Source organism: Gavia stellata, chromosome 18 (assembly GCF_030936135.1).
Source record: "Gavia stellata isolate bGavSte3 chromosome 18, bGavSte3.hap2, whole genome shotgun sequence".
Taxonomy (NCBI): Eukaryota; Metazoa; Chordata; class Aves; order Gaviiformes; family Gaviidae; genus Gavia; species Gavia stellata.
Window position 1 is genome coordinate 14,346,699 of NC_082611.1, and position 8,463 is coordinate 14,355,161.

Here is an 8,463-nt window from a genome sequence, read left to right on the forward strand (position 1 = left end):
CAATAACTTAGCACTTTGCAGCTGGACACTCAATCAGCCCAGGAATTTAGGTATGGCAGTATGAAGAAGAAACTTGCTATTTACAATTTCAGTTGGGGAAGAATAAGCATTAGAGCAAGAAGGTAGAACTGTACTCAGAAGAACCTTTAACAGTTTTCCCCTTCGCCTTTTTCCACTTCTTCCAAAGCAGACCACAGCTCTAAAGAGAGCTCAAAATTCAGGTCCAATTATCATATACTACCAAACAGGATGGTTTAATGCTGTCAGCATTTCCCTTGTCCTAGTTTTTTTGCAGATGCAGAGTTCCTGCACAATTGATAACTTAACAACCATTTTACTTCTGATAGAAAAGCAAACTCCAGCAGAACAGGGATCTACCAAAGTTTTTCCACCTTGGTCCTTGCTGGCAGTTTAAGAGCCTTACAATAAATATACAATGAGGCCAAAATCTCTTGCCTTATACACAGCGGTAGGTAGGAAAATGCATATAATGTACAAATATCACTCACTAAAAATCTTTCAACTAATGTAGAATAATAACCAGATTTAGAGTTGAGACTGAGAATTCAGAAAAGACAATTTCTGTTACATGATCTATTGTTCTTGGAAAAAGACAAGAATCTTCCTTATGAGCTTGATTTTAGCTCAGAATCTGAACAGAGTCATTGAAACAACACCAAATCTGTACTGGAGTTACTGTGGTGGCAAAAAGTAGAAAATTGGGTACTTATTCCCCAGAGGGGCATTGAAAACAAATGAGAGAAACTCAGAAATAAAAAGATATGGTTACAAAAAATAGTCACTAAAATGAAATGTTGCTCTGACAACGGAAGGTTTCAAAGTCCTTTGTTACTTTTTTAATTCCATAAAACAAATTTCTATCTGAGAAACGAGATTCTCTGAATAATCCAAACAGCTCTTTCACTGTAGCAATGATTATTATGCTATTTAAATAACAGACCTGTGTTTCTGTAGTAATTGTCATACCATATCCCTAATTAATTATTACTCAAAATATCTGTTAAAATTCTTGCCAGCCATTTAGAAACAGGCACAAATTATTCCCTTTGATCAGACTTGCATTGCTAAAGGCACATTAAAAATACAGAGAGAGTCTGGAAAAGCCTTACAAAATTGTCCATAAAGCCAGAATTATGTTAACTACTGCAGCAGCCCTTACTCTGTATATTCAGAATTTGATTGCATATGAAGAGAATTGCTCTCTTTGGACAAGAGGTCAATGCACACCCCTAACATTAAATTGTATACAGTTTAAAAGGAAACAATTGCCCTCTAATCTGCATACTTCATGAAAGAAAATGACAAAAAAACCCACAAGACTTCTGTGAGCTTCCAAACACGTTACAGTTAAAGAGACGATACCAACTGCACGGATTCTGAAAAGCTGAATATGACCTCTGGATGTTTAGCACACTGCCAAGTAGGATTTCATTGACTAATGAAAAGAAAAACCTGGCCAGAGAATGTGGTGCTAAACTCCTGGTCCTATGAAAAACTCTATGGATCTTTAATTCCCATGAACAGAATCGCATTTTTCTAATGATTCCTGTGAAAGACTGAAGACAGTGAAGACAGATCACAGAATCACAGAAACATTAAGGTTGGAAAAGACCTGTCAGATCGTCAAATCCAACCATCAACCCAACACCACCATGCCCACTAAACCATGTCCTGCAGTGCTACGTCCACACGTTTTTTGAACCCCTCCGGTGATGGTGACTCCACCACCTCCCTGGGCAGCCTGTTCCAGTGTTTCACCACTCTCTCAGTAAAGAAATTTTTCCTAATATCCAGCCTGAACCTCCCCTGGTGCAACTTGAGGCCATTTCCTCTTGTCCTGTCACTTGTCACTTGAAAGAAGAGACCAACACCCACCTCACCACAACCCCCTTTCAGGTAATACACAATTCAAATTTGTGATGCTCCTGGACTTGCTCTTCACATCTCTGGTGTTTCTTTCACTAAACCTTCCCTGGAGTTGCAATTTCTATGTCAGAATCCTCATTTCTAAGAAGAAATATGAGGATGCTTTCCGTACATGTTTTCATCAGAGCTTTGAAACCAGTTTTAGGAGGTATTAAAAAACCAGATGTAATAGGTACTGTGTAAGAACTCAGTGTCATCAACCTTTGACCAACATGACATGCTTTTTATGCAATTACTTTGCCCATTTCCAGATAGTCACAGGTAAGTTATTAAATGATTGCCGGTACTCTCTTAAGTGAGCATGAGTAGACCAAATTTAAACATGATGTATGCTAGGAATGTATTTCTATCAGAGAGCAATTCCATCTACGTGGGTTAAACTCATTTCAGTTCAGAACTTAGAGAAAAGGCTGAGGCACTGGAGATGCTTTCCTGCCTCTGAATGATGCAGCTCATGGAAACGCAGGAAAATATACTTTAAGCCATATGTCATCCTATTCACAAGAAAAAAAACTGTTTTTTTTCTTCAGGTACCACATTTCCACATAAATAACCTCACAGTCTCTCACAGAACCATAGAATACATGACACTTAAAAAACCCCCAAAAGACAAAGAGTACTGAGCCGTGATGTCACCCCTCATTCACTTGTTAGATCTTCAGATTAGAAAGACCCAAATAATGAAAATATGATTTAAGGAAAATTCCAGCGAGATTCAATACAAGCAAGAAATTACTTTCCTATAGTTTATTAGGCCAACTATTGAACTCAGCAGAAAGAACTCTGCCTTGTATCTAGTTCAACAAAAACAAAGCCAGGACACTTCTGAGGCTGTCTGGATGTCCTGTTTAATTACGCAGATATTTCAAGGCTCTATGACTAGCTCTGTACTTGTAGTGCACAGCATGGCTGCAATGGACAGATCCCTATTTGAAACCTAGAAAGGAGATGTTAATGCAAGAAAATATTTTAATAATCAGCTGCTGAAAAAAGTAGGGAGAGCCTGAACTGTTAAAATAGCTAAATACAAGTTTTAGAAGGAATATGTTCCTCTAACAGCAGTTACATTGCAATAATGTAGTCGTGAGATTTCTTTCAATATAGACATGCACATAAATCAATCTAGAAGCATATAGGACTGCTCTAAAAAAACCCCAACAAAAAACCTCACCCCAAACCTAACACAAATTAAGGGGTTTCTCCCTCCACCCGCTCCCCCCCGCCCCAATATCTAACATGTGATGCTAATGGGAGTTTTGTGCACTTCAAGAAAAGCATAAAAAGTAATTCCCATATGCTGCATTGGCCACAGGGAATTTGTTACATTCACTGATGTTAAATTAGGCCATTGTGTATACACTTTAGAAACAGAGTCAGGCCATAAAAACTCCTACATGTTATTACTTGAGCATTCATTCCTCAGATTGTCTCTTTGCTGATATTAAAGTCTGAATGTTGTTCATCAGAGAGTGACTGATAATAAAGAAGTGATTGACAAACTTATTACTTGGCTTTAAAACTGAGTTCTCCCAATTCAAAAGATTCTTCTCAAGTCCAGGGAGACAGGGCTTGTTCTTTGTAGCAGAAGGCTGTAATTGGAAAAAATATACACAGCAAAAAATTGGCTTGGTTTGTATTTAAACTGTGTAAATAACTAGATACATGGTTCTTACTTGAAAGTATCTAGCAAGGCTTAGAGAGGGCAGTATGAGCTAGGTGTGGGACTGGGGGGATTCCACAGCTCTCTGTTCTTTTCCTTACTTCACCACCAGTCTGGCAAGTTTGAGCATGCAGGGTCACCCCGTGACACTCTCTTTGGAGCTGCTGCTATGGTAAAGTCAAATATGTACAATAGCACCATGGGATGTCCCTTACTTGTCATCCAGGCAATCCCTTGGGGCCCATAATCCCATGAGCCTTAATAAACCTTACAGTCATTGGCAGGGACACAATCACACATCCATTTAAACCCACCATGAATCCGAGCTGTCGACAAAACAATGATCCCACCCTTCCCTCCCAGCCCTCTGCTTGTTCCCAGCCCCTTCTTTACTGCCAGCAGATGGGGAGCTGGATGAGTTCCCTTGCCCCATTCAGGCTGATGCTGAGTGAACACTAGTGATGGCAGGAAGGTCTAAGCATGAGGACATGATGGCACTGGCCTTTGACAGCAGCACCACAGGTTCATACCAGATTAATGTGACTCTCTGACCGTGCCTCTGGGGACACTTCTCACTATAACCAAGATGATCTTGCAGCTAGCTGCCGCTGAGAGAGGCATGTTTGCAACCTGAAGACCTTCCTGGTCACGCTTCTCCTTGTTTGGGTGAGGACAGGACCCTGCCAGAAGAAAACTACTCCCTACTTCTAGTACGTTTATTCTGCTCCCTACTTAGCTTTCTTGGCCAGTTTATTGCAAGGTCAGACAAGCAACAGTGCTGTCACCAAGGAAGCGGCAGGAGCAGAGAAGCAACTGCATGAGCTGTAGTGTCAGCCATGCCTTGTTCGTAGGAGCAGTCCCATAGCTCTAACTGCAGAGGTATAAATAATCCTTCAGTGCCAAGGGCCTAATTGAAGACTGATTTTTGATTCATCGGGCTCTAAATTAAGGTCAGACTTGCTCATTTTTTACTTTCAGTGAACTTTTTGCCTGAGGTACCAAACAACAAACACACCAGATTTCAAGCATATAGACTAAATTTCAGCAGCTCCTTCTCTTAAGCACCAGCCTCTGTTGCAACAAGGTCAGTGAGATTCAAATAGAGGATGAAGAGTCCTACTTGGCACAATCTGCAGCCTAAAAGTGAAGCATGTGCATAGGTGTTTGCAAAAGCACAGGCGGACAAAGTCTTCAAGTCTCCTGACCTTGGGATATTTTGCTGAAATTTACTTCTTAATAATTGTAGACACTTGAAAGCAAAACCAGATGAAAACAAAACCTTACTATTAGGAGTTGTGCTATGGGATAATGCCAATTGGTTTCATGAGCTTGGCTCTATGTTTACATTCAAAATAACTGAACAAATAATCTTTCTCAAGTCTCTTCCCTACCTCCCATTTTCTTTTAATCCTGGGCCAATCCAAAATCCCCCGTGAACCTTGTGCTGCTAACCTTGAATTTCTGTCAGTATGGTTTACCATCAGTCTGAAATCCTCAATCATAAACTTGCACATCGTTACCTGAAGCAGCTGCTTTTTTTTCTAGTTGACCTTTTAAACTATCAAAGCTCATTTTTTAGTCAGGGTCATCTGTCCTCTGCTTCCCCTTCCCTTATCCCTTTTTCTCCCTCACCCAATTACTCACATGTGAGCTTAAAAGCATGTTAAATATATTTATTTGGCCTACCCTCTTGGGCTCACCTGTCTTTAAATAAACAGCAAATGTTTTGTTGTTTAAGGTAAACCATTGCCTTTCTGTATCTATTTGTCTACTTATCCAACTGCATTTTATTTTGGATTCTAACTCACATCTTGGTACCTGGTTGCTTAGCAAGAACTGAATCCATCTTTCCTCCTGTTTGCTCAGGATTCTGCAGAAGTGTTGCCAGTGTCTTTTGAACAGTGTCTAGCCACATGCATACACAAAATTACAAAGGACCTTATATTTCCTCAGAGGGCATGAATATAAAAGCTATTTCTAGGGAAGTCAGAGGCTATAACAATATAATGCCGTTTAGTACTCCAAAATCGTAGCTACATCTCAGCAGCATACTTCAGATTTTATTCATTTGAAGAAGAGTCAGGCTAGTGCAATGGTACAAAGTAGCTTTTTGTCACTACAGGTTGTAGTGTGAGTTGGTTTTCTGAAAATTTGTCTACCAGTGAATTTACCCCGGAAAAGATTTTACTTTTGGCTTGAAAATCAGTACAGATGAGTACTTCCCTCCAACATAGGTTAAATAAACAATTACATATTTTGAAAGAAGTAGAGCCTGTTTCCTGTCTTATTCAGAAAGGGACAACAGTAGTCAGTGTTATTCTTGAACCCTTGCCCAACCTCTGACTTGTCTTTAGAGGGGTGCTCACAGTAATAAAAAAAATCCACTCTCCTGGAATTCAGGTACACAATCGAGATATTTCCAGATAGTTCAATGACACTCAAAATAAGTGGAAAAATATGCATATTGATTTCCTGTTTCGGCAGCATTAAGATTTATTTACTCTTGATGTTGCAGTGACCTCTAGTTTGTCTTGGTCAATACATACCTCTAGGGTTGATGAACCTTAATATTCACCTCCATGAAAGTTAATATCTACTTTATAATATAAAAGCTATCCCATGGGACAAACATTAATGTTGTTGAATAGCTTCAGTCACTCACCTCTTTCTTCTCTTAATGTGAAAAAGGACCAAGCTTGAATAGTTGGCAAAATTGAGGGGGGGTGGGGGTGGGAAAGGCAATGAATTCTGACAAACTAAAGAATGTGCAAAATGTGCCACTGACCTTTATCTAAAGGGACTCTGGGTGAAACAGTCATCTAGATTTGTGTTTTAGAGAAGAGTTAGGCTGGTTTTTACAGGATAACCTCAAATTCGTCCGTGCAAAAGATCATCTGCAACTAAAAACTCGAGGTACAACTTGTCTATTTTTAACTGACTGTCTTCTTGTGATGCTCTCCCCAAAAGACACAAACAGCTGGAATGGGATGTTGATTTCCTGGTACTAGCATTAACTTCTGGCTGATTATGTAGCTCTCAAAAACTGATTCTGGCTATCACAAATTATAATTACCAGTGCATGCTAGGGAGCTTCTGACAGAGACAACCAGAGTCCAGAACAAAATCTAGGAAGTGTGTCATTAGATTTCTCTTTTAACCATTCAGGTTGGCTGCTTTATCACTGAGGGTAACTTAGGCCCTCCAGGCTGTGCTCATTGCTGTAACGGAACTTTATTGAGGGGCAAAATAAGTTTCCTCATAATACAGAAGAAGAGTGTGGCACCAGTTTTGAATGACTGCTATTGCCAATAAAATATCAGCGTTTTTTCAATGTCTACTCTAGAAACATTTGGGGATTTGGCAGTCCCTTCTTATATGACAGGACAAGAGGAAACGGCCTCAAGTTGCGCCAGGGGAGGTTTAGGCTGGATGTTAGGAAAAATTTCTTTACTGTGAGAGAGTGGTGAAACATTGGAACAGGCTGCCCAGGGAGGTGGTGGAGTTGCCCTCACTGGAGGTGTTCAAAAAAAGTGTGGACGTGGCACTGCAGGTCATGGCTTAGTGGGCATGGTGGTGTTAGTTGATGGTTGGACTTGATGATCTGACAGGTCTTTTCCAACCTTAGTGATTCTGCGATTCATCTACTCGGGCAGCAACTACTGTGGGACGATTTTTATTTTTTATTTTTTTTAATAGCAACTGCTGTCTATCTTGGTGCGCAATGAACTGGCTCTAGGCCAGGCTTGCGCACACGCATCTGTGTATCTTTTACATTGAAGAGAGCTGTCAGTGCAACTGAAGTTTCTGATGAGCAATTCCTGTCTTTTGAATCTTCTGGTGGGAAAAAGTCCCCTGCAACTGCAACAACTACTCCGGCCCAGAAAGGACCTACTGTAGGAACGTGGACAAGGGGAAAATATGTTCCGGTGCCCAATAGACTTTCAGTTGCCAGAAAAGCCCTGAAGACATTAAGAGATGATTTATATTAGGATGGATCTAACAAATATTAGGAACTGGACTTGTGACCAAGACTGGGCTAAGTGTCATGAAAAGCTATGTATATCCTCCTGCACATGTCCCTGTATAAATGTAAACTGCTGTCTTCATGTTTGGAAATGCAAGATTTTTAATAAAACACATGTTGTAGAACTATTTCCAGTTATGCTCTACCACTGAAAATCTTAGGTGAAATCTTAGATACAAGGCACTGCATTGTTTTATCAAATATTCTTGCAAATTATTTGGGATGTTTCCAGATCTATTTTTACTGTACATATTAAATCAGATAATTTATTTCCCAGAAAAATTAAAGTACTAATGAAGTTTTCAGAATGGTCAATTTTACTTGCAATCTTACTTTTCATTTACATTAATAACATAGTGCAAGAGACTCTTCAGTTCATCTTTATGCTGATTATGGCATTTTGTATTCGATGGGTACCTCTTGGTCAGCAATAATGAAGACATAAGAATAGAAGTTAAATAAGATTCAGCAAGTATTTTTAGGTATGCATTCTTTACTTGTAATTAAAGCTACATTAATCTCTTTTAGAAGGGGTATTACCTGCAATATTGCTAACACCTCACCTAAGTTATAATAGCTGTAAATCAGATAGTGAAGTAAATCTCATTTTAAAACTACTTGATTTTATGTAAAGTTATTCACTAAACTTTAACACGTATATTGATTCTTCAGAGCAACAGGAAAAAATAATCAAATCTGAACTGCAGTTTAATAATAAGTCCCACTGCACAGAGCTGAAGCAGTCTTGCTCTTTAAAATTGCCAAGCCAATGCATAAGACTGCTCTATTACCAAAAGCTGGGGTTTTGCCCCACTGCCACAATCCCTGACTG